The 26,347-nt window shown below is 47.6% G+C and overlaps 1 long non-coding RNA gene across 1 annotated transcript in view; it reads right to left on the bottom strand.

Annotated features, from left to right (window-relative positions):
• Positions 1-26,347, bottom strand: part of LOC143832167 (uncharacterized) — a 68,672-nt gene that overhangs the window by 1,863 nt on the left and 40,462 nt on the right. The window contains exons 3-5 of the long non-coding RNA XR_013229114.1: positions 12,438-12,591; positions 9,586-9,731; positions 5,666-5,823 (exon numbers count right to left, since the gene is read on the bottom strand). This is a non-coding gene — a long non-coding RNA (uncharacterized LOC143832167). The remainder of the gene's footprint in view (positions 1-5,665; positions 5,824-9,585; positions 9,732-12,437; positions 12,592-26,347) is intronic.

Below are 26,347 nucleotides of genomic sequence, written 5' to 3'. Positions count from 1 at the left end.
GTTTTATCCTTAGAATGCTTATTTTATAGGCCACCTTTTCAGAGACATGCGTGCTAAAATTTGAAGCACTCCCTTTGAATAGCTAAAGCCCATGTGAAGCCAGCCCACTTAAAAAACAAAACAAAACTTGAAGAAGGTACTGAAGCCAGCTTGTCAATCAAAAGAGATCTGCTTGTGTTCATCCTTGATGCCACATCCCTATTTCTCCAACCTGAAGAAAAAATGTTCCCTCTCTTAGAGACTTAGGGCCTTTCCGCACAAGGACCAATGTTGCCAATTGGTTTCACAAAGTGGAAACGCTATTTTAAATAGTGGAATCTCAGCGTTCCGCATACCTGCATTTGTAGTGGAATCCAGTAGCGTTTCATTCGTTCCCCACAGGTTTCCAGTCTCACAAAAATCGCTAGAAAGGAAGCGATTTTTTCTGTGCTTGGTCCTGCCCCTGGCCGTCAATCAAACAAATAGCCAATGGGCGGTTGTTATCATGCTCCGGAAAAGCCCCTTTCCCTTTAAGCACAGGTTTAAAAAAACACACACACACGTTGCAACGAATATGCCTTGATTCTTCCTAACGTAGAGACCCATGTGTGAGCTGGCGAGTCATCGTTACCACGCTCCCCCGAGTGAAAAAAAAATCCCCCCCCCCGCACGGGCACGATTTTCGGCTGAAAATAAAGGGAACTTGCAAACAGGGGGGCTGTGTTGTGCTTGGGGACTTAGGGGAGCTTTAAATCACTTCTGTGGAGACTGTAGCCAGAGAAGCCTTGCTGGGTGAATGAAGCCTCGCTGGTTCGTTGCTTTCCCGGCTCGCTCCAAGGAAAACAAAATGGCAATCGCTTCGCCAGAAGTTCGGGGGAGAGAGCCAGGGGGAGGGACTTTGTTGCAGCCGCTACATTGAGAACACACAAGTCTTTTTCGCAAGTGTTGCAGGTTGTTGGCAGGAGTGTAGCGATTTTCTGAGGGTGAATCCACTTTTCTGGATTCACCGGAAATCGCTACAACGAAGCGATTTTAGCGCTAGTGTTTCAGGATTGTTGCAGATTGTGTGCGATGTCATGCAGAACGGCAATAGCGTTTACCATTTGTAAGCCTTCTGCTACTTTGAACTCGTGCGGAATGGCCCTTAATATAGCGTAAGATTCAGTTTCTATTGACACCCCAGAACCCTGATATAATTGAACCAGTTGCAAAGTTTTTATATCTTGCCATGAGAGATCGTGAATGGATTTTGTCTTAGTCTAAAGCATGATCTCTGCCTTTGTTTTCTCTGTATAGCAGTGGATCCTTTTGCACTTTCCCTCCTTATATTGTACTTTTATATGCTATTAAAGGCTTGTTTTTGTTTGTTGATTTAATATACATGGAAAGCTTTTAATGGCATGAAGGTAGCATCCCATTAAACTTGTTAAAAGGACAGGACATTTTTTCCCCTCCAGACAACCCTACCCTCACAGCTTCAGCTTTTCTGGACTGACCTAGCCACTAAGCCTATCTAGGCCAGCCTATTTCAACCTTTTGACTGTGGAAGAACCCCTGAAATGTTTTTCAGGTTTCATGGAACCATGGAAGTAGTGACATATCCCTTCAGAGAAGTGGAAGATGAAGCAGCCAGCCAATCAATCGATCATTTATCATTTCCATTGTGGACAAAGAGAATAGGCCTGTAGAGCAGCAGGGGAAATGCCAGCAGCCATCCAAGCTTCTGGGAAAGGCTGCATTATTCCTGGGGAACTCTTACGTAATCTTAGGGTTCCACAGAACCCTGGTTGGGAATCCCTAATCTAAGCAATCACTAGGGTGCCAGAGGTATGGGGGCACCAGCCAGCCCTGTTGCCACTCACTGCCTGTGCCAGAAAGCAGCAGCCCCAGGAGCACTCTGACCCTAGTAGGCAGTTCACATAGGAGCCTGCTCGCTCCTTCCTTCCTTTCCTCACCTCCAAAAGTGAGGAAGGTGTGCAAAAGCTTCCTGCCTCATTTTGGGGGAGCAAGAAGGATAGGTAGTGGTTTCCTGTCATGGTGCCTGGGGGCAAGGAGGGCAGGTGGCAGCTTCTCTGTTTTTGTCACAGTTCAGGAGGGTGAGGGAGAAGGTAGCAGCTCCATCCCTCACCTCACCATGGTACAGGGGAAGGAAGGTGGTTTCCCTGTGGCTTTGGAGGTGGCAGCCATATAATTTACCACCTCAGGCATCAAATATCTTTGGGCCAGTTCTGCAGCCTGTGCAGACTGGATGAGTCAGGGGCATCCCTTTGGAGTCATAAGACTCAGCATAGGGGAGAGGAAAACAATCCCAAGGGGATGGTATGTATCATCAGCTGTTCTTCCACCTCAGGTAACTTAGCTGTAAATCTTTGTGCTGAGGGAAGAGGGAAGCACCGTCCTGAAGAGAGAACAGTTCCCTCAGATTCCTTTGGAAATGGTTGGAGCCAGAGATGAATTCTTTAATTAACCTGTGCTCTGTTGTTAACCATAGAGAGCTTTTTAGTAGGGAAGCTAAGTAACTGCAATATTTATAGATTCAATTTGGAATCGATTTTCCTGATAGGCAAGTGCTGGAGCAACGTCACTCCTCCTAGGAATGCAAGCAGCAAACACACTGTTGCCATGGAGATTTGGCTCTCATTGCACAGGCAGCCTGTGAGCACTGCTTGTTTGTGGGGCTTTCAGGCAAGGCAGCAACATCCTTAATTAAAGCGAGCAGAAAATACTTCACATGCAGCAGAACAATGATGGAAGGAAGGGGGAGAAGTACAGTTCTTCAGAAATAGAGTTGGCCTTGTGGGTCCAGCCCTTCTAGGAAATGGTTAAAAAGGGCCTCAGGTAGGAAAGGTCCGGAGGGCCAGTTGGAATACCTCAGCGAGGAACATTTTTAGCTTGCAGACATGAACTCCCTGGGAGCCTGAAGTCAGGTGCCCATTACTTATCTAGAGTTAGCATGGCATAGTGAATAAAGTTTTGGACCAGGATCTGGGAAACATAGGTTTGAATCCTCATTCAGCCCTGGAAGCTGGCTAGTGACCTTAGACCAGGCACACACTCTCAGGCTAGCCTACCTCACAGGGTCAGTGTAAGGTTAAATGGAAGTGAGGAGGAAGATCTAAGCCACTTTGGGCGCTCATTGGGGAGAATGGCGGGATATGAAGCACTTTTCAGGTAGTAGCCCAGGCAGTTGTAGCTCCTCAACTCTTGCAGCTGGACAATTGGGTGGCAATCTAAAGAGATGCTCCTCAGCCCATTCCTTTATGAGTGATGTGCAGAAGACATGCCTGGTAAAAGGGGTTTCTGCTCTTTCCAGCTGAAGCAAATTAAGGGGGAATGAGGGAGGGGTACAATTGCTGTCTAGACCAGCGGGTTGTGTATGCTCATTCCCCTCCCTGAAAGTTCCTCCTGCTGCAACATCCTACGAGACTCTGCTTCAAATACCATAGGCTGTATTGGCTGGGAAATTGGTTCAACTGCTGCCCTCACTGTGTGCTACAGCCCTAGGAAGCAAGCCAAGCAATCTTGCTGTGATGGCCATCCTATTGATCCTGCCCTGTTGTGTTTCAGCTGCGGGGGAAATCCAGGGAGATGAGAAGTACCCCATATATCTGGAAAAGGTTCCTCTTGCCTTTTTGGCACCTCTGAAATTCTGACATCCTAGGTCACCTATGTGGACAGGCTGGCCCTGCTCATTCTTTTCCCCCTGTTAAATTGGATTATAGTTCACCTAGGGTGCACAAAATCCTTGGGCCAACCCTGAAGACTACTGGATGTCCTTGGGTCAGTTGTAATCTCTTAGCCTAACCTCTCTCTTAAGACCATTTTATGAACAAAGGAAGTACCAAAGAGCCATATGCACCATGCTGCAAAGAACAGGGGGAAAATAATCTGAGGGCCATTCCGCACAGATTCATTGTAGCAGGAGTGTGGCAAATTGTAATCGCTACTAAAATGCAGTTATGCACAACGTCGTAGACAATCTGCCACACTCCTGTAACTGATCCGTAAAAAGCGCTTCATTGTAGCGCTTCCAGGGAAATCCCAAAAAGTGGATTCACTCTCTGGAAAGCGCTACACTCTTGCAACCAATCTGCAACACTAGCAGAAATGTTCTGTGCGTTACCATTGTTGCGGTTTCAGCAAAGTCCCTCCCCCTGGCTCTCTCCTCTGATCTTCCGGCGAAGCGATTGCCATTTTTTTTTCTCGGAGCGAGTAGAGAGCAATGAACCGGCCTTCATTCACCCAGTGAGGCTTCCCCGGCTGCGTCCCTCTGTTTTAAGTCACCAAGCACCACACAGCCCCGTTTGCTGGTTCCCTTTATTTTTGGCCGAAAATCGCGCCTGTGCACGGGGGGGGGGGATTTTTTTTTCACTTGGGGGAGCGTGGCAACGATGAAATGGCAGCTCACATGCCATCTGCCAGCTAGATGGGTATCTCCGTTGCAATGAATCAATGCAGATTCGTTGCAACGTGTGTGTGTGTATTTTTTTAAACCTGCCTTAAAGGGAAAGGGGCTTTAAGGGAGCATGATAACGGCCGCCCATTGGCTGCTCGTTTGATTGAAGAGCCAGGGGCGGGACAAAGCTCGGCAAATATCGCTTCCTGGATAGCGATTCTGGCTGAGACCGGAAACCTGTGGGAAACGATTGAAACACAACTGGATTCCACTACAAAGGCAGGTATGCATAACGATGAGTTTCACTATTTAAAATGGTGTTTTTTCTTTCTGAAATCAATTTGCAACATTGATCCTGGTGCGGAATGGGCCTCATAGTTACTCTCCGGTGATGATCCAAGGCACATACATGCACAGTACCAAGGCAGATTTTGTCCAGAATCCTATACAGTCAGACCAAAGTTGTGATAAACTGGAAAACAGCTACTTCCAGGCCACTGCAAATAAGCCATGTGCTGAAGTCTGTCAGCATCTGTACAATTACATATTACAGTCACAAGAGAACATCTCCGTCTCATCTAAAAGTTGTCTCAAAAGAAACAGAAGAGTTAGAAGGGTTCTGCCAAATAATAACATACAAGTGTTGATGTGTTTGGCCCATCAATGAATAGATGGTCCAGGCATAGTGCATTGTTTTTTTCCTTTGTATGTTTTGTAATCCATTAAGATTGTTTACAAGGAGAGAATCTGCGAAGAGTGTGAGTGTCATTTTCCTCTCCACTATTTCTTTCCCCCCTGAAAACCCCCATAGCCTCTCCCCTTTTCCTGCCTCCTCTCCTTTTTATCTTCCAGCCACCCTACCTTTTTCTTCCCCCCATATTCAGCTTTCCATCTCTCCCCACCCCTGAAGCTTGTATCTGGGGAAATTATGGCTGACTTTTAGAATGGCAGCTGCCAGGCCTCTATCCGGACCTGGGCACAGGGGCTGGTGGCCCGGATGGAAGTAGAGGGTTGGCCCTGGCAGCAAGGAGGTGGCAGAAGGCAGCAAGTTCGGAGCTGCAATCAAGAAACCAACACGAGAGCAGCGAATGGCCAGAGAGAGGGAATACCCCAACGGAACTGAGCCTCCCTCACCTAACCCTCCCCAAACAAGATGCTGAATGCAAAGGTCCACAAAGAAACACAAGTGGAGGAAGAGATGGAAGGGAGAAACAAGAGAGGGAAAGCGGAGGAGGGGAAAATCCAGAGCGCAGGCAGGGACTGAGCCGGAGCAAAACCCTGCATACTTACCTTCACCAGCGGCTACAAAAGGAGGCGGGCTGTTAGTCCAGATGTTAGTTCTCAGCCAGCCCAAATAACCGGAGAGAGGGGAGGAGTACTTGGTAGTTAGCACCAACCCCTCAACTCTACTTCTATGGGCATGCGAGAGAGGCAAAGCAGAGTGGAACCTGTAAACAAAAAGAAACAAACAAGGATACTTACCACATCAGGTCCGGGAGGAAGTGGACAATTCCCACAAGGTTGAGGAAAGGACAGTAAGTGGTAACAGGGAGATTAAAATGACACGGGGAGTGGCCAGAGAGGGATATAAGGCAGTGAAGGGAGACACGCGGGTGGTTGGTGAGATGGGAGAGAAAGAGGAAGCAAATAAACTACGCTTGGAAAGACAAGCTGCCTAGGCGTTTTCCTTCAAATTTAAAGAGCCAGCAGTTCAGGACGACAGCAGAAGGTCTAGGGGGTAAAGGGGGCAGAATCCCGAACCTTACAGTGGTAGAGAATGCGGGCAACTTAGCCCCGCCCAGAAAACCCGTACCCTCCTTACTAACCCCCGAGGGCTGGGTACCACCCAGGCACTTTTTTGCAATATCGAGCATCTGACTTGGAAGAAGACATTTCTGACGCCTCCTCTATGGGCTTGTTAGTGGAAACAATGATGGATGAGCCAAAAATGGACTTCACGCAGTTCAGCAAATGGCTTGTGGAGAACCAAGCCCAGGTGTGGTGTGAAGTCTTATTCGCGGCAAACAGCATCGCAGGAGCGTCTGCTTCAAGTAATGCACATGTCTTGGGAAGGTCGAGCGGAAGGAGCAGGAGCAGGAGCAGGGGCTGGACTGGACTGGATCTTGGCAACCCTGGATCTTGGCAACTCTAGGCCAAGTCCCATGGCCCTCATTGGCGAGGCTGACCCCAGAAGATGATGTAGAGGCGTACTTGGACGCATCTGAACGGTCGGTGGAGACAGCCCGATGGCCTCAAGAACAATGGTCGTATATAATAGGGCCCTACTTGACTGGGGAGGCACATGCTACTTTTGAAAGACCTTGCAAAAGAAGATTCCGCCAATTATGAAGTATTGAAGAAGGCGATCCTGGACCACTATGAGATATCACTGGAAACGTACAGACAAAAGTTCCGAGCTATTCAGTTCTTGCCGGGGACAAGGCCAAGGGTTATGGTCAACCAGCTGAAAGATGTGGCTAAGAGATGGCTCCTGCCAAGCACAGAGGGTGAGAATCAAGTGGTTGAGAAAGTGGTGCTAGAACAGTTGTTCCAGGTTTTACCCGGACAGTACGGCATTGGATGTCTGTGGAGCATAGAGACCTGGGTCAGGAGGGCTCAAAGCCCGGTAGCACAAGTACAGGAGGGAGAAGTAACACCATTCCCTCTGTAGGCCCTAAGCCTCCCGTGAACAGGGGAGGGAGGACTAGGTTTCCTACACAGCCCTCACCCCAACCCTTATGGGCAAGTAATGGGGCTGGGGTAGAGCCTAAAGTCCCCTCTGGAAACCCTATTCCCCCAGCATGGGAATAGTGGACAACCCGGGGCAGGATCTCGGGAGGGGACAAAGAAGGGCCCGTTTTATTTGTGGGCAATGGGGCCATTTTAGGTGTGAATGTCCACTCATGGAGTGTGACATGGGATGGGAAGTGACGATACAAGGTCACATGTACAACAACCCGAAGAGTCCTGTCCTTTTGCCTGTAAGGGTAGAAGGTTGCGTTTTAGGGGCCCTGGTAGACAGCAGCAGTTCTATGTCAATGGCTAGGGTATATCAAATACCAGAGTCCCTCCCTTATCAGCGATGGGTCTCCATAACGTGTTGTTACAGGCATGTAGAGGAGTTCCCAGTAGCCCAAGTGAGTTTGAACTATTTAGGGGGTCAGTGGGAGTTGGATCTAGCCCTAGTACCCAATTTACCACATGCGGTGTTATTGGGGAGGGATGCTCGAAAGTTCAACGAGGCTGTAAAAATGGTGTCTCAAGGGAGGTCCTGAGTGTCTTGTCCAGGGGTTAGGAGTGAAAAGACCTGATCCGAAGAGGAGAAAGATCCGAACGAGCATCTGCAGGAGAATCTGCAAAATGTCCCTGAGCTGGCAGAGCTACAAGAGGAGGATGCCTCATTAGCTGACCGACAGTGAGTGGCCGTGGGCGAAGAAGTGGTGAAGGATGTGTGGAGAAGTCAATGTTGGCCTCAGGTAAAACGGGTTGGGGGCCTCTGGTTTAGGTGTCAAAGGGAAAAAGGATCCATTATTTCCCAAATCTTGGTTCCAAAGACTTATAAGCGGGAGGTGATGGAAGCCGCTCATGATCACCCATGGGGGAGACATCAAGGCAGTAAAGCCACCCCGGGAAGAATCGTGAGGCGTTTCTTCTGGCCTAATACAGCGCAAGACGTTCAGGACCACTGCTACTCATGTGAGGTCTGTCAGTGGACGTCAAGACAGACCCCTCCCAGAGCCCCTTTACAACCGTTACCCGTAATCAACACCCCATTTGAATGTATAGGTATGGACTTTGTAGGACTGTTACCTCGGAAGGCCCAGGGTTCACAGTACTTGTTAGTAATAGTTGACTATGCAACTAGGTACCCAGAGGCCATCTCTATGCCGTCCATGTGGAGTGAGGGAGTGGCGAGAGCCCTTATATGAGACTGTTTGCCCATGTGGGCTTACAAAAAGAGATTTTGACAGACCGGGAATCTCCATTCAAGGCTGCTTGTATGAGGCAATTGTGCCACACCCTAGAAATAAAGCAACTCTTCACAACCATCTATCATCCACAAACTGATGGCTTAACAGAACAAATGAACCAAACGTTGAAGAGTAAACTTCGATGTCTGGCATATAAAAAGCCGGGAAAATGGGATCTGTACATCGATCCCATACTATTTGCCCTCCGGGAGACTACCCAAGTCTCTACGGGATATTCCCCTTTTGAACTGTTGATTGGCAGACAACCCAAGGGAGTAATGGACCTGATAGAAGAAAAATGGGTACACGCCACACCCAGTTCGGGAAAAGCCCCAAATGAGTATGTGCGAGATTTAAGAGAGCAGGTGATACAAATGCGAGAAGAGGCTTGACAAAATTTAGCAGTAGCCCAACAATACCAGAAAAAGAGGTACAATCAAGGGACCAAAAAACAAAGTTTTAGAGTGGGGGATCTGGTATTGATACATTGAGCGGCCTATGGACAAATGGATGGAGATATGTGGCGAGGGCTGTTTCGAGTGCGACGGGTGCTAGGCCCTGTAATATATGAACATCCCAGCTCAGGGGATGGGTAGGCTCCATAGGATCCATGTCAATCCTGGCAGGAGAGACAGAAAACTGGCAGGAGAGACAGAAATGACAACAGAGACCTTACCGGATGGTAGGCTTCCTTGGCAAAAGGAAGAGCACTGGCTCCGGAGGGACCCCCTGTTGATGAAAATTTGACAGCAGACCAGAAAATGGATCTTCAACAGTTGGTGCACTGGTTCCCAGGGTTATTCTCAAAAATCCACAGGAAAACTCATCTAATTCAACATACTATACAGACAGAACTGGGTGTAGTGGTCCGGGTCCTGTGGAGGCCACTATCCTTCAAGAAATGGCCTATCATCCAAAAGGAAGTGGAAGATATGCTATTGTTAGGGGTCACTGAACATTCCAGGAGTGGTTGGCGGAGCCCTATTGTCCTTGTGCCAAAACCCAATGGGTCAGTACGCTTCTGTGTTGATTTTAGGGCAGTGAATCAAAAAGCTAATTTTGACGCTTACCCAATGCCCTGAGCAGAACAACTAGTAAATTAGGCATGGCTCAGTTCATACCTGCCTTGCACCTAACAAAAGGTTATTGGCAAATCCCACTGAGGGAAGAAGACAGAGAAAACGGCTTTTGCCACCCCAAAGGGTCTGTATCAATTCAAGATTATGCCTTTTGACTTACATGGGGCCGCTGCCACTTTTCAGCGACTGGTCGACAAAGCCCTCTAGAGTTCCTCAGCATTTGCATCTGCATATATCGATGACATCATCATCTGCAGTCCTAACTGGGATACCCATGTAGATCATCTTAGGAAAGTTTTCAATGCGCTGAAAGAGGCCAGGTTAGTAGTTAACCCCAAGAAGAGTCGGCTAGGTTTCCGCAAACTACAGTATCTGGGCTTAATGTTAGGACATGGACAGCCTACCCCAATACAGGATAAAGTGGTGAACTTGGAAGCATACCAGAAACCCCAAACTAAGAAATAGTTACGGCAGGTCCTGGGGTTTGTAGGATATTATGAGAGGTTCATACCCCATTTCGCATCAAGGGCCACTGCCCTGAATGATACACTTGCAAAGAATAAGCCAACTAAACTTCAATGGACTGAGAAAAGAACTGAAGCCTTTGAAGACCTGTGGCGGAGTTTATCCCCAGGAATAATGCTCCAAAACCCCTAATTTTGACAGGCCCTTTATCGTGCAGACCAATGCTTCTCAATCTGGTATAGGAGCAATCTTGGCCCAAGAAGTTGATGGGATAGAGCAAGGGTAGTCAAACTGTGGCCCTCCAGAAGTCCATGAACTACAATTCCCATGAGCCCCTGCCAGTAAATGCTGGGAAGGGATCATGGGAACTGTAGTCCATGGACATCTGGAGGGCCGCAGTTTGACTACTCCTGGAATAGAACGACCAATCTGGTTCCTGAGCCAGAAGTTAAGCTTGGTAGAGACACGATATTCCACAATGGAGCAAGAAGCCCTAGCCATCTATTGGGCTGTTAGTTCCCAGTGGTTTTACTTGGCTAACAATCCGTTCGTTTTGGTGACAGATCATGCCCCGCTCCAATGGATGAGCAAAGCCAAGGAAAACAATGCATGTATCATGAGTTGCTACATGTCACTCTCTCCTTTTTCATTCCAGATCATCACAGAATCATAGAATCACAGAATCATAGAGTTGGAAGGGGCCATACAGGCCATCTAGTCCAACCCCCTGCTCAACGCAGGATCAGCCCAAAGCATCCTAAAGTAGCGATCCCCAACCTGTGGGCCGCAGACCACATGTGGTCCTTCGACTAATTGGAGGTGGGCCCCGAAGGACGCCTTCTCCCCCCCCCCGGCCCTTTACTTCATCCCCCAGCCCTTTACAACACACTTCATTGTTGTGGCATGTCTGTATCTTATTTTGAAGGGATGTTTAAACATTACCATAGCAATCAGAGAGCGTTAGGGCAGTGGTTGAGAGTAGAGGAGTAAACTACCCGCCCCCCACCGGGCCTCAGTAAAAGGCGTTGAATGGTCCCCGGTGAGTGGTCCCCGGCGTTGAGTGGTCCCCGGTGATAAAAAGGTTGGGGACCACTGTCCTAAAGCATTCAAGAAAAGTGCGTATCCAACTTTTGCTTGAAAACTGCCAGTGAGGGGGAGCTCACCACCTCCTTAGGCTGCCTATTCCACTGCTGAACTACTCTGACTGTGAAAAAATTTTTCCTGATATTTAGCCTATATTGTTGTACTTGTAGTTTAAACCCATTACTGCGTGTCCTTTCCTCTGCAGTCAACGGAAACAGCATCCTGCCCTCCTCCAAGTGACAACCTTTCAAATACTTAAAGAGGGCTATCATGTCCCCTCTCAACCTCCTTTTCTCCAGGCTGAACATTACCAAGTCCCTCAACCTATCTTCATAGGGCTTGGTCCCTTGGCCCCAGATCATCCTCGTCGCTCTCCTCTGTACTCTTTCAATTTTATCTACGTCCTTCTTGAAGTGAGGCCTCCAGAACTGCACACAGTACTCCAGGTGGGGTCTGACCAGTGCAGTATACAATGGGACTATGACATCTTGTGATTTTGATGTGATGCCCCTGTTGATACAGCCCAAAATGGCATTCGCCATCACACTGCCTGCTCATGTTTAGCTTACAATCCACAAGTACCCCAAGGTCTCATTCACACACAGTGTTACCTAGAAGTGTATCCCCCATCCAGTAGGCATGCTTTTCATTTTTCTGACCCAGATGCAGAACTTTACACTTATCTTTATTAAATTGCATCTTGTTCTAATTTGCCCATTTTTCCATTGTGTTCAGATCTCGTTGAACTCTGTCTCTATCTTCTGGAGTATTTGCCAGTCCTCCCAATTTGGTGTCATCTGCAAACTTGATGAGTAGTCCCTCCACCCCCTCATCTAGATCATTAATAAATATGTTAAAAAGTACCGGGCCGAGCACCGAGCCCTGAGGTACCCCATCACTTGCCTCCCTCCAGTCTGATGAAACACCATTGACAACAACTCTTTGAGTACGGTTCTCTAACCAATTCCCTATCCACCTGACTATCTGAAAATCCAGATTGCAGTCCTTCAATTTATCCATCAGAAATCAAACATCGGCAGGGGCAGTTACACCAAAACGCAGGTTTCCTGTCCTGTTTGTTTGAGGAGGAGAAAGAAGCTTCAACCAATGACAGACTGTGGGGGGAAGAGTGTCTGGTCCTGGGCTTAGGGGCCGGCGGCCCGGATGAAAATAGAGGGTTGGAGGGCCCTGGCAGCAAGGAGGTGGCAGGAGAAGGCGGTGAATTTGGAGCTGCGATTAAGAAACCGACGCGAGTGCAGCGAATGGCCAGAGAGAGGGAACACCCCAACGGAGCTGAGCCTCCTTCACCCGACCCTCCCCAAACAGGATACTGAATGCAAAGGTCCACAAAGAAACACAAGTGGAGGAAGAGATGGAAGGGAGAAACAAGAGAGGGAAAGCGGAGGAGGGGAAAACCCAGAGAGCAGGCAGGGACTGAGCCGGAGCAAAACCCTGCATACTTACCTTTACCAGCGGCTACAAAAGGAGGCGGGCTGTTAGTCCAGATGTTAGTTCTCAGCCAGCCCAAATAACCGGAGAGAGGGGAGGAGTACTTGGTAGCACCAACCCCTCAACTCTACTTCTATGGGCATGCGAGAGAGGCAAAGCAGAGTGGAACCTGTAAACAAAAAGAAACAAACAAGGATACTTACCACATCAGGTCCGGGAGGAAGCGGACAACGCCCACAAGACTGTAACTAACAGACCTCTTTGCATTTCAAATCATACTCTGCCAACAAAGTGCGCATCCTGAAACCAAGCCCAATCCTGCTTAGAGTAGAATCTGATGAAATCAGGGTAGCCTGGGCTACTCAGATCATGGCTATATGTCTGTAAAGCAAATTAATGTTATGGAGACACCACTGGAAGTGCCACAGAGTTTAGTTTCATTTGGATAGGAGACAGCGTTGGATTTAGCACTGCTTGGGGAAGTGAAGAAAACTTAATTATGCTTTTTAATAATTTCCTCTCATTTTATGAATAGTTTTTATGCTGCATATGTCTAATTATTTGTTTTTAATGGTGTTTTAATGGTGAGCTGCATTGAGCAGCATAGAAATATGCTTAAATAAATATTATGTGTGTGTGTGTGTGTGTCCATTTTTTAATAAATTATTTGACCCATCAGACAAATTGCCAAAATAGTTTATTTGGAGAAGGGATTTTAAAAAATACTTTAGTGGGGAGACAGTTTTTACTTACAGATATATAGCATGTTTTTCCAACATGTTGTTGACAGAGACAGAATGCCTCATTAGTGATTTGAGTACTGATGGTTGTGGATTTTCTCCCTAGTAATGGATTTCCATTTCAGACATCTACATATCTCCACCATCTTACTCAAAGCATGTGGCCCAACAGGAGGTGGGTTGTTGGGTGAGTAGAATTCTTGGGGGACTGCTGTTGCTGCCATACTGGGCTATTATAATTTTATGAGTCATGTTGTATTGTAATTGACCTTCCTACTGTCTAAGACCCATTAGCATTTGCATGAAGGTGGGCTGAGGTAAATCTGGAAAGCAATTGAATTTACTTCCCCCATTCCTGGCTGTTCGCAGAGAGAGAGGGGAAAAAACTTTTAAAACTCAGAATGAAAGTTCTGCTCAATTCAAACCTCCAAAGAAAAGTTGCATTTCTTCACAGGGTCATTTCTGATGCCTAGAATATCAACTAGCTTTGAGAAGTTTTGAATTTAGATACCATAAATCCAAGTTTCTTATGAGAATGAACAAAAATGTCCCTGTCTCATACGATCCCTCCCTCCGTGCCTGACATGTGCTGCCAAGGCTGGGTCTCCCTGGTTTTGAATAAGTTGCAGTTTATTGTAACATCTGAATCAGACAAAAAAAAGCTGTGCCTGCCTGCCAATTAATGCTGGTTCCGAATCTTAGCTTGGGGGTGGGGTGGGGGAGCTAGTTTGTAGTTTTACATGATTCAAATATCACAGCAAACTGAAGTTTGTTCCAAATTAGAATGTCTTTCTATCTGTGCCTCACATACAAGGAGGTGGAATGGCTGTATAAGCCTGAGAAGACTTCCTGGCTTCTTCTCAGCACAAACTGAATTTCTTTGATCCTTGAACATAGCCAATCAGCTAACTACTTTGGAGTAAGCTCTTTAAATGTTACATACAATTAGTGTTACCATATTTTGAAAAGCAAAAATATTCCAATGACAAATCTCATTTTAAATACTCCTACTAATTAAGATGTTATAATTGCTACAAATTAGGAATATTCCTACCCTTCCAAACCAAAAAGAGGACATTTTCATCTGTTTTTTAAAAGAGCAAAAAAAGAAAAAAGAAAAAATGACAGACACTAAAAACAGAGGACATGTCCAATAAAAGATATCTCGTAGTCCTACATACTATAGTATCCAAGCACAGTTCTTCTTTCTTAGATGTGAAATTTCTTAGACAGATTAATATTCAGTTTTCTCAGCTCAAGAGGTCTTATATTTTACAAGTCAGGGGTTACTATACTGGAAGAATCTTTAGTTACTATTTAGTTACTGGAAGAATGTGCTATCTACTCATAGTTGCCGATCATGCACACAGTTGGTTCATTGATTCATCTGTAAACCGCCCGTGGCGCCGCGGGCGCCACGGACTAAATAAAACAGTAAGGGGTCCTGGGGCGGGATGAGTCCGGGATGAGGAAGGGTCCAGATTGGACCCTTCCTCATGACAGACAATCGGAGGGACCAATTGGCAGGCGCGAAGCGCCTGCCAATTGGTCCCTCTGATTCCCAGCCCCAGGCGCGCGGCTCGCAGTTGCTCCCAGCCTGATGCGGCAAGAGGCGCAAAGCGCCTCTCGCCGTGTCAGGCCACCGCCTGAGGGAGCCCCCGGCAGTCGCGCGGAGCGCGGCTGCCGGGGGCTCCCTGTCCGGCAGCCTGACGCTGGGAAGCGCCTCTCGCCGCGTCCGCGTGGCCCGATCCGCGGGGGTGGCTTCCGGGCGCGGCCCGACCCGCGGGGGTGGCTTCCGGGCGCGGCCCGACCAGCGGGCGTGGCTTCCGGGCGCGGCCCGACCCGCGGGCGCGGCTTCCGGGCGCGGCCTGACCCGCGGGCGCGGCTTCCGGGCGCGGCCCGACCAGCGGGCGTGGCTTCCGGGCGCGGCCCGACCCGCGGGCGCGGCTTCCGGGCGCGGCCCGACCCGCGGGCGCGGCTTCCGGGCGCGGCCCGACCCGCAAGCGCGGCCCGCAAGCGCGGCCAGAAGCGTGGCCGTGGCCCGATGCCCTGCCGGTCCCCAGCCTAATAAAGGTTGGGGACCACTGCCTTAGCTGATGAGTCGCTGGAGGTTTCGTCTGCCTAGCCGATCAATTCGCTTACTCAAGCATCCCAGGGTAAGCAATTCTCTTAGTAAAGCATTCCCCTCCAGGAAAAGGCTAGCGCCCATTGTATTCCCACATACAATGGGCTTTGCCTCTAGTTTATAATGTTAGAATAAAGGAAACAAGGGGAACTCTTATCTGGTGAGAGTTATTAGTAAAGTCTAAGAGCCTCTTGTGGCGCAGAGTGGTAAGGCAAAGCTCTGGCCATGAGACTGGGAGTTCAATCCCAGCAGCCGGCTCAAGGTTGACTCAGCCTTCCATCCTTTCGAGGTTGGTAAAATGAGTACCCAGCTTGCTGGGGGGTAAACGGTAATGACTGGGGAAGGCACTGGCAACCCACCCCGTATTGAGTCTGCCATGAAAACGCTGGAGGGCGTCACCCCAAGGGTCAGACATGACTCGGTGCTTGCACAGGGGATACCTTTACCTTTACGTTTAAGGAAGGTGTATACATGGCAGTACAGCTGCAGCACCACCAGTATTATTTGGAAAGATATGCAGGGACAAGTGTTGCATAGAAAGAAAAAGGCACAGAAATGTGTTATCATGAATGTTCTGGAATGAGCTGCAACATTTTCTGATTTCTGTATAAAGGAATTACAGCTTATCTCTAGTTTGAAAGCACAAGCAGGAAAGTATTAATGATTGTATATGCAAAATGAAGCTGCTTCCCCTGAGCAATTAAACAAGATTTCACTCTCATTCTGTTCTTCAGAAGGGACACATAAAATCGACAAATCTGATTAAAATGGGATTTCCAGACTCTGACGTCAGAGGGAAGGCGACGCATCCGTGCTCCCCGAGACCCTGCTGCTCTGACTGCTTTTAATAACCGCCTCTGCAGGGCTTTATTGAACACAACAGTAAGAAACTGCCTGCAAGGATATATAAATATGTATGGGGAAGAAATAAATTGTGTGTGTGTGGACTGAAGCTAAGGAGGGTTGAAAGTGTGTTCTTGAAATTGCAAGGGCATTTCTGTATTTTTGCAGCTGACTACGAATGTGTGCCTTCATCCTCATGCTACAGTTGTAAATAAGCATCCTTGTTAGGAGAGGAAAGCTTGGCTGTTAGGACAGGAACTGCAGAGATGCATAGGTATCATGTGAAAAACTGGAACAAGGAGGAGGGAGAGGAACCCATGAATCTTCAGTGGTTATATGCTTACTTTAATAGTCTCCTGAAACTACAGCTTTAATATGAGAATAAATTGACCCAATATGCATGCACACCCAATATGCATGCAGATTTTTAGAGCAGTAACACTTTAATTTTGATTTCAGATTGTGCCCACCTTATGCACCATTCTTTTTCCAATGAAAAACAAATTTCTAAATTGGGGTGGAATGCCACGTGATGTGTGTGGGGGTGGTGTTCCAAGTTTAAAAACAATCTATGCAATTGCAAATTGGACAGAATTACCTTGATATGGATGGGGAGAGACCTTCAGGGGGTGTAAATAGGGTGTGTGTGTGGGGGGGGGAGTCCAAGGGAATCTGTGCACTTTTGAATTATCTTTAACTTGGAAACAAAACAAGGCGGAAATTGGAACAAAAGCGCCCTCAGAAAACCTGGGGAAAACAGTGACCCCCCCCCCCCAAAAAAAACCCTGACCATTGAAAGGAGGAAAGTCCAGGGCCATTCTGCATGCAATTTAAAAAGTGAAATACTCACCTTATGCAAACGCCATATTGTTGGCATTTTGCACAATGTCGCTAACATCCAGTGGTCCAGCAGCAAACTGGCAGCTACAGCTTCCATTTTAAAGTGATAACTGGGGAATCCCAAAAAGTGTATTCCCCCGGCCATGTTGCGCGAGCGGGAGGAGAGCAACCAGCAAGCCACACACTAAGATCTTGTGCGTTACCAAAGTGGGCAAAGTAGAGTGATCTTCATCTCCAGTGCTCACCTTTGAGCCCGCCTCCCTTCTACCCAGAATGGGGCTTTTTTGGGGGGGGGGGGAGCAAACTGCCTTGAGCAACAAATACTCTTTGCTTAAACTAGGCAGATAAAAAAAAATCCCCCATCAGTTGCTGCACAAATCATGCCTCCCATACCCCCCCCAAATATCGTGAATTATTTTTTCTTGAGCTTCAAGGCTGTAGGGTGGCATTAAAATGAGCACTGTGCATCTATGAATAGATGCATACACACCCCAATGGAAAAGTTTAACTTAAAACATAAACAAAAATTCTTGCATCACTGTCCCTTTAAAACAGGGAGAAACATGCTTGGTCAGAACACCGTTATCAGTGCTGTGGTGACCCAGCTGGCTGCATGTGGGGGAGTAGGGAATGGGGGGGAGTGGGGAATTAAACCCAGCTTGCCAGATTAAAAGTTTGCACTCCTAACCACTACACCAAGCTGTACAAGAACAATGGCAATGAGAATGTATTCCTTGACCAGTTTGATTAACATAGGTTAATACTTCTAAAATCCCACATTTTTAATCCATTTACAATACGTAAGACAGAGGTAGCATGCTGACACCAGGAGCAGATCAGACCAGAAAAGAGCAATGGTTTTCTTTGAATTTAATTTAGTATTGAAGACATCTGACCAAAATAGATTACGTACGCTTCAGCAATGGTCTTGTTGCTAACATTTTGAATATTTGGAACAGCCTTAGAAGCCTCTTTTAAAATCAGAGAACAGCAATTATCACCTAATAAGGCCTCTGGTTGATAATGTGATTACCCTCCTTTCAAAAAGGTGTTTTACAAAAAAACCCCAAAATCTATGTTTTGCCTCCAGCAGATCAGGGATACAAATGATATATTGTTGGGTATATAGAATTAAATTTAAAGCTGGCTCTTTCCTCTTGCTCTCCTATGTTCATAGATGCCCCCAAATAACATGTGAGAAATTGAAAGGCATTTTAAGCATCAAAGGCAAGAACACTGTGAACCTTTCTGCCTTTCTATAACCAAGCAGATGCTGTATCAGAGCTGAAGAAATCCTCAGCTAGGTGAGATACTTTCCCTGGTCTGTAAAGGAAATATTAAACTACAATTTAAAAGGGATCACATGCATTAATAAGATCAGACTCCACAGAGTAATGGTGGGACCTTTAGTTGATATCATCATGGAGTTGCCATGGTTACAGAAAAACCAGCTGTTCAGAGTAAGGCTCCAGGTACTAGGCGAAAAGAGAGCAGAGAAAATAGTAACTAAACAGAAAGAGGGAGTAGAGAAGAAGGAAATGGGCTGTGGATGCAGACTGGTCCAGTAATTTCACCCGAATGGCATGGATAAATTGTGCTTTGAGTGGTCACTAATGAGTTTATAGCCCTTCAAGGAACAGCAATTTTAAATAAATACCTGGAAAATAAATACTTTACTTGAAGCAGGATACCAAAGGAATCTCTGTGATATTAAGGTAAAGCAAGAGGTGCATATATTGTGTGAGTTCCTATTGGGGCTGCCAGAGTTCTTCACCTGGAGATGACGCCTGTTCTGAGATATATAGAGTGAATGCAGTTTCCTCCATGCTCTCTGCAAGTTATCCACCATTTACACCGGAAGTCCTGTGGCTGGGAAGGAGGGGGACAGTTCAGGAAGTGCATTTACCCTTGCCTGGCTAGGATGCAACTTAACATCACGCTGCCCACCGGGAATTTGAGGGTGAATTTGGGCACCTCCCTATTGATGAAGGTGCAGGTCACATTCTTCCATCTACATCAAGTAAGGCTACTAGCACCCTAGCTGTCCTTGGAGCAGTGGTCCACAACCTTTTTAAGGCTGTGGACTGGCGGTGGTGGGGAGGTCGGTCGCATGGCCGTGCATGCTCTACATGCCGGGCATTCGCAATGCGCACTCACAATGCACACATGCGACAGGCCTGAGCATGCTCATTTGCGCCATGTGTGGCCGCAAACATGCATGCTCAGCACTTACGTGCATGCGTGCATGTGTGAAAGTGCTGTGCATGCGTGTTCGCAGCCACGCATGGCGTAAATGTGCATGCGTGGCCCTGCTTCCCTCTCCCCCCCCCCACAAAAAGAAGCTTGCCGGGCCACAACCTAATTGGGCGCTTTTGTGGCCGATTTGCTTGCGGCCTGGGAAGTTTCTTACTGCAGGGGGGGTGGGGAGAGGGAGCCACAGCCCGGTATCAGGGCCTTCGCGGCCTGGCACCGGGCCGTGGCCTGGTGGTTGGGGGCCACCACCTTGGAGTATATAACCACTGTGATCCATGCAGCAGTCATCTCCAGGATATATTTCTGTAACTCGCTCGATGCGGGCCTATCCCTGTCCTCTACCCAGAAATTGCAGCTGTTGCAGAATGCAGCTGCTGGGGTCCGCATGGGAACACCTTGGAAGGCCCATATCCAGCTGGAGCTGAGGTAGTTGCATTGGTTATCAGCTGCATACCAGACCAAGTTCAAGGTTTTGGTATTAACCTTCAAGGCCATCTGGGCCCCACATACCCGAAATACTTGTTATATTTCATAAAGGGTCTTGTACTCTGTGGATGCAAACCTGTTGGTGGTTCCCAGGCCATGAGAAATACGCTTGGCCTTGACCAGGGCCAGATCCTTCTTGGTCCTGGCCCCATCCTGTGGGAATGAGCTCCCAGAAGAGCTAAGGGCCCTGATAGAGCTTTTGCAGTTCCACGGGGCCTGCAAGACAAAGCTATTCCACCAGGTGTTTGGTCGAGGATGGGCTCCTCCCCAACTTAGCCACGACAGCAGGCTATCCCCTCCTAAATCCCTTGAGGCACCAGGGATGAGGAGGTTGTTGAATGGGGGGGGAGAGGATGAGGTTAGCATTCCTCTGTTGGGAAAGGTTATGTTTTGAAGATGGGGAATGTTTTTACTGTTCTACCATTTTATTCTTGACTGTGTTTTTATTGTTGTAACCTGCTGCGAGCCAGCACTACTGGGAGCGTCGGGTAAAATGGACGGACGGACGGACAGATAGACATAGACAATAATTTGCTCGCCATCATGGCTCAACTGCAGTGAAGCAAAGTTATAGCAGTCCTGCTGGTTACAGAAAGCCAGAGAAGATAGTGAGTGGGGGCAGGGGTTATTGTGGTTATTGTGGCCAGAAGAAAAGTATTATCTAGATATATAACTAGTAAATATATATCCCTTTCCTACATGAACCTAAACCTACAGTAAACTAGCCCAAGTTTATTAAAGAGAATTCTCTTTCTCCTGCTGCCTCTCATTCTTATGGTACTGGAGTCTTTAGATTAGGCTCACCCCTGATCTGGCTAGTAACTCACACAACAGCTTGATATAATTTTTGTCTGGATTCTCAGTGTTGTTTCCAAAATTCTGTGGTTGATCAGAGTTAAAACAGAACACAAGTTAATGGAGGGGAATAATGCAAATAGCAGTGTGGGAAAAGTAGCAAACGCAAAGCAACAACAAGTATCCTTATACATGGTTCCTCTATATATTTGTGAGAGGGAGGAGCGTGTCTTGGGTGTCCAAGTTGAATACAGGCCAATCAGGGCATGGGCAGCACAGCTGGCCGTACCCTGATTGGGCCAGCCCCTATGTTCGCCCCCCTCCAGGGTGACTGTTATGGGGAGAGGAGGGAAGGCAATTTTAAATCACTTAGAGACACCTCAGGCCTGCTGGGTGACTGTGTGCCATTCCCAGTTCTCTCAGAGCTCTCAGCCCACTTCCCTAACAGGGAGACCGTTATGGGGAGAGGAAGGGAAGGCGATTTTAAACTGCTTGGAGTAAGGTGACCAGATTTCAACACTGGTAAAGCAGGACACCATTGACCGGGGGAGGGGTTCTTGATTTAAAATTTGGTCTATATGGAGCAACAAAAAGTTTCATAGAACACATAGAATGCAAAAATAGTATTGTAATATATATATTTTTAGAGCCTCTTGTGGCGCAGAGTGGTAAGGCAGCGACATGCTGTCTGAAGCTGTCTGCCCATGAGGTTGGGAGTTCGATCCCAGCAGCCGGCTCAAGGTTGACTCAGCCTTCCATCCTTCCAAGGTCGGTAAAATGAGTACCCAGCTTGCTGGGGGGTAAACGGTGATGACTGGGGAAGGCACTGGCAAACCACCCCGTATTGAGTCTGCTATGAAAATGCTAGAGGGCGTCACCCCAAGGGTCAGACATGACCCGGTGCTTGCACCGGGGATACCTTTATATATTTTTTAATTTCAACATAAGTATAATTTGCCAGGTGCCCCCAGATGTCCCTCCAAAAGTGGGACAATCTGGTCACCTTAGCTTAGAGACATCTGAGGCCTGCTGGGTGACTGTGGGCCATTCCTAGTTCTCTCAGACCTCTCACAGCCCCACATTCTTCACAGGTTGTCTATTGTAAGGGAAAAGGTGTTTATAAACCGCTTTGTGACTCCTTTTGGTAGTAAACAGCCCGGCTACAAAAATCCATCTCTTCTTCTTCTAAGGGGCAAGAGTGAAAGATGCATGTGGACACATAGCATTATATCAACAGTAAAAAAAATGGAGACGGAAGGAGTAGGGCCACAGAACTCGGAGGAATTGATTGCTATGTAATCTCCACCTAAGAATAGTCTCCTGTCTGATTTTCCCTTTACATATCTGAAGACATGGCTCATCTGTAACCATTATGCCACAATTCCCAAAGGTCAGTCCTCTCCCTCACTCAATTAACATCCCAAACCATAGGTTCTTGACACTCATCTCTCCATACCCATGCCACCTCAACCCCCCACACATTCAACCTCATGCCCTTATAGACTGGACAACTCCTCCCCTTCCTCTTCCCAATGCCAAGCTCTCTCTATCTTAATCACTCTCTTGCTTTCTACCTCCCTCTTTCTTTGGTATTTTCCTCCCCGCCCCCACTAGCGCTCATTTTATCAGCTACAACGGGCTTTAATTCTAGTTCAGTAATAATACTCAGTACAAAAGCCTGCAAAAGGAGTAAGCTTTTCCAAATATTCACACACAGTGCAAGTTACTCGAGACAGGAAATAAGAAGCCAACGAGGCAATGTAGGAGAGCAATGGTTGTCGTTACTGATCCATGCAACTCCTGGTAAAGGTCCAGTTCCCAAAGAGCCAAAATGTTTGAGCAGCTACTTTTGAATTAGCAATCCAAAATGTTTAATGTTGGGATGTTGGAGCCAATCAGAATGACACAGTGAGAACAGATTCTGACCTCAGTTATAGGGAAAACAGCCAGGTTCAAAAAACAGGTTTAAAAAGATATGAGTGGTCAAGGAGGTGGGGGGGGGGTGATCAGATTTCTCACCTGACTGGATGAGGGGAAGGTGTGAGTAGTTCCATCTCATAGAAAGTTTTCCAAACAGTCTGAATTAGATCAACCAGAAGTGAGAACCTTTCAGCTGGAAATTAGAGATACTATTTCTTTGTCAAGGGCAAATGTGTTAGGTTTCTTTTGTTGCTTAATCACTGAGAAACTGTGATTAATGATCTTATGGACAGATAGAAGGTATTATATGCAGGTAGGTAGAACAAGGGATGGGGAAGTAGAAAAGTCCAGAATCAACTGCCTCAGAAACCAAGATTCAAAATCATAAGGAAAATGAGGGTCCGACATCCAGAAGGCAGGAGGAATGACCACAACTAGCAAACAAAACTTTTGACAAAGAAGAAATTGCAGCCTCCTTTATGGGTTTTGTAGCTACTTCCTGCTTCAAAGGGGTGATTGGATATGTTCATGGATGGAGCCTGTCTGCAGAGCAGCCTATGCAACTGGCTTTTGTTGCTGCTTCAATGACGTCACATGGAGTGGGCAGCAGAACTTCTAACTCAAAGGTTGCTAGTTTGGATCCTGATAGTTCCTGATATTAGGTCAGGCTTTTTCAATAAACAGCCTTATTCTACTCTGATCAGCATGACTGGGTTAGGTGTATCCCTATTGACTCTGTCTTTGTTCATGAAAAATTCCCCAGAAACTCTAGGTAAGAGACTGGATTTCAATGGACAGAAAATGGTGGCAATTTTTGCTGATTTCTCCTCTCTTATAGTAAACCTTTAATTCACCCCCCTATTCTGTTCCTGATCATTTGGGCTGATTCCGCACAAGGACCAATGTTGCCAATTGCTTTCACAAAGCGGAAACGCTATTTTAAATAGTGGAATCTCGGCGTTCCGCATACCTGCATTTGTAGTGGAATCCAGTAGAGTTTCATTCGCTCCCCACAGGTTTCCGGTCTCGCAGGAATCGCTAGAAAGAAAGCGATTTTTTCTGTGCTTGTTCCCACCCCTGGCCGTCAATCAAACGAACAGCCAATGGGCGGTTGTTACCATGCTCCGGAAAAGCTCCTTTCCCTTTAAGCACAGGTTAAAAAAAAAACATGTTGCAACGAATATGCGTTGATTCGTTGCAATGGAGAGACCCATCTAGCTGGCGTGTGAGCTGGCGATTCATCGTTACTACGCTCCCCCGAGTGAAAAAAAAAAATCCCCCCCCGCACGGATGCGATTTTCAGCCGAAAATAAAAGGAACTTGCAAACAAGGGGCTGTGTTGTGCTTGGGGACTTAGGGGAGCTTTAAAGCACTTCTGTGGAGGGACTGTAGCCAGAGAAGCCTCGCTGGGTGAATGAAGCCTCGCTGGTTCATTGCTTTCCCCGCTCACTCCGAGGGGGAAAAAATGGTGATCGCTTCGCCGGAAGTTCGGAGGAGAAAGCCAGGGAGAGGGACTTTGTTGGAACCGCAACAATGAGAACACACAGATCTTTTTCGTTAGTGTTGCAGATTGTTCGCAAGAGTGTAGCGCTTTTCGAAGGGTGAATCCACTTTTCCCGATTTCTCTGGAAGCGCTACAACAAATCGCTTTTTGCGGAGCTGTTTCAGGAGTATTGCAGATTGTGTGCAATGTCATGTGGAACTGCAAATTAGTAGCATTTACCATATGTAAGCCTTCTGCTACATTAAACTCGTGCGGAATGGCCCTTGGAATGCTCTGGGCAATGCAGTGGAAAAGAGTAGGCAAAGAAGTCATTGGTTGTGAATAGCCAGTCAATCCAAGCCTCTGTGCCTTTCCATGGAGGACCTATGGAGGATCTGGTCTTGGACTAGATGGGAGTGGAGAGAGAAAGACAACTGTAAAGAAGGAGAGCTGGTTGTTTTGTATCACACTTTTCACTACCTGAAGGAGTCTCAAAAGGGCTTACAATTGCTTACACTTCACAAACTGTGAGGTAGAAGGAGCTGAGAGAGCTCTGACAATTGTGGCTGGTCTGAGGTCATCCAGCTGGCTACATGTGGAGGAGTGGGGAATCAAACCTGGTTCTCCAGTTTAGAGGCCACTACTCTTAACCATTACACCAAGCTGGCTCTCAAAGGGCAACATTAATTGGAATGGTTGCATATTACTTGGCAAAATTAAACATGCACTGGGTGATCTGTGTTCAGGGTCCCAAGCAGTCTTCAAATGGATAGCCGTCATGGTCTGAAGTGGCACAACAAAATCAGAGTCCAGTAGCACCTGTAAGACCAACAAAGATTTATTCAGGGAGTGAGCTTTCGAACTCATAGTCTGAGAAGAGTGCTTGCACTTGAAAGCTCACGCCTTGAATAAATCTTTGTTGGTCTTAAAGGTGCTACTGGACTCTGATTTTGTTGTCTATTAAGTCTGTGGGTTCAGTGATCACAGACTCCAATTCTTCAGAACAACTCTTTTTATTTAGCAACTCCAGCAACATACAACTACTGAACAGAGAAAATCAGGCAAACTCATGCACTTTTATACCTTTCAAGCAGCCAGCTGCTGCCTCTGATTGGCTCTAAGCAGAGCAATCCGATTGGCCCTCAGAGCAATCTGATTGGCTCTAAGCAGAGCAATCCGATTGGCTCGGGCAGAGTGATCAGGTTCCTTTCATTGGTTAGTTCCTTGGCTGGCAGAAGCCCTCATTTGCATCAGTGGCCAAATGCCCACAGACATAACACCCCTCCACGCTAAGATAGGCACCCACCAAGTCACAGACAAAGTCACCCAGGTATTTGGGTGCAGTACGATGCCTGGTGGAGCGCCTCAGTTCAGGAGTGGCTGGGGAAGGCATCGAAACCGCCTCTTGTTGGTGATGTTGGAGGTGGTGTTGCCGGTGTCTCTGGTGTCTCCTGGGAAGTCTGCACTTCTGGTGTTTGTTCTGGGTTGCTCCCCATAGGGTTGTCATCTGGTTCAGCCGGTGCACTGGTGAGTTGAGGTGAGGCCGTGTTGAGAGCAGGAAGGCAGTCCTGCAGCTGGTTGATGTGGCAACGTAGCAGGCTTCCACCCCCGGTCTGTACTTCATGTGACACCAGTCCAGTTTTCCGTGGAATCGTAGCCAGAATCCAGTGGGGACTCCCCACGTGGTTGTGGACGTAGACCTCAGCTCCACTTGCAAAGGAGCGTGGAGTCTGATGGACCTCTCACCTGGAAGGCCAAGTAATGGTGAGGTCCACATTCAAATGGACAAGGATAGAAGTAAGGTGACATCCCATTAAGAGTTCAGCTGGGTTTCGGCCAGTGGCTGATGAAGGGGTGCTGTGCTGGTGGAACAGCCACTCTTCTAGTCTCTGATGCCAGCTTCCATGCACTATCCTTTTGAGTGCATCTTTGGTTGATCGCACCATCTGTTCATCCTGTCCATTGGTGAATGGATGGAATGGGTCGGAAGTAATGTGCTGGATCAACAAAACCGCCGTGAATGCGCGCATGCGGCCGCACATGGCACAAACGCACATGTGCGGCCACACATGTGCGGTCGCTGGATCGCCCTCCCACACCCACCGGTCCGCAGCCTAAAAAAGGTTGCGGACCACTGAGTTAGATGTCAGCTGCAAGTTCCCTACAGCGGTGGTCCCCAACCACCGGGCTACGGCCCGGTGCCGGGCCACAGCTCCCTCTCCCTGCCCCCCCCCCCCCCCCGCAGTAAGAAACTTCCCAGGCCGTAAGCAAATCGGCCGCAAAATCGGCAAAAGCGGCCAATTAGCTTGCGGCCTGGCAAGCTTCTTTTTGTGGGGGGGGGAGAGGGAAGCCGGGCCGTGCGATCGCCTTTCCCACCGCCGCCGGTCCGCAGCCTTAAAAAGGTTGCGGACCACTGCCCTACAGGACTCCATTTGGGAGA

This window comes from Paroedura picta, chromosome 3, assembly GCF_049243985.1.
Source record: "Paroedura picta isolate Pp20150507F chromosome 3, Ppicta_v3.0, whole genome shotgun sequence".
NCBI lineage: Eukaryota > Metazoa > Chordata > Lepidosauria > Squamata > Gekkonidae > Paroedura > Paroedura picta.
Note: the sequence above shows the minus strand (reverse complement) of the source record. Positions and strands in the feature narration are given on the sequence as shown.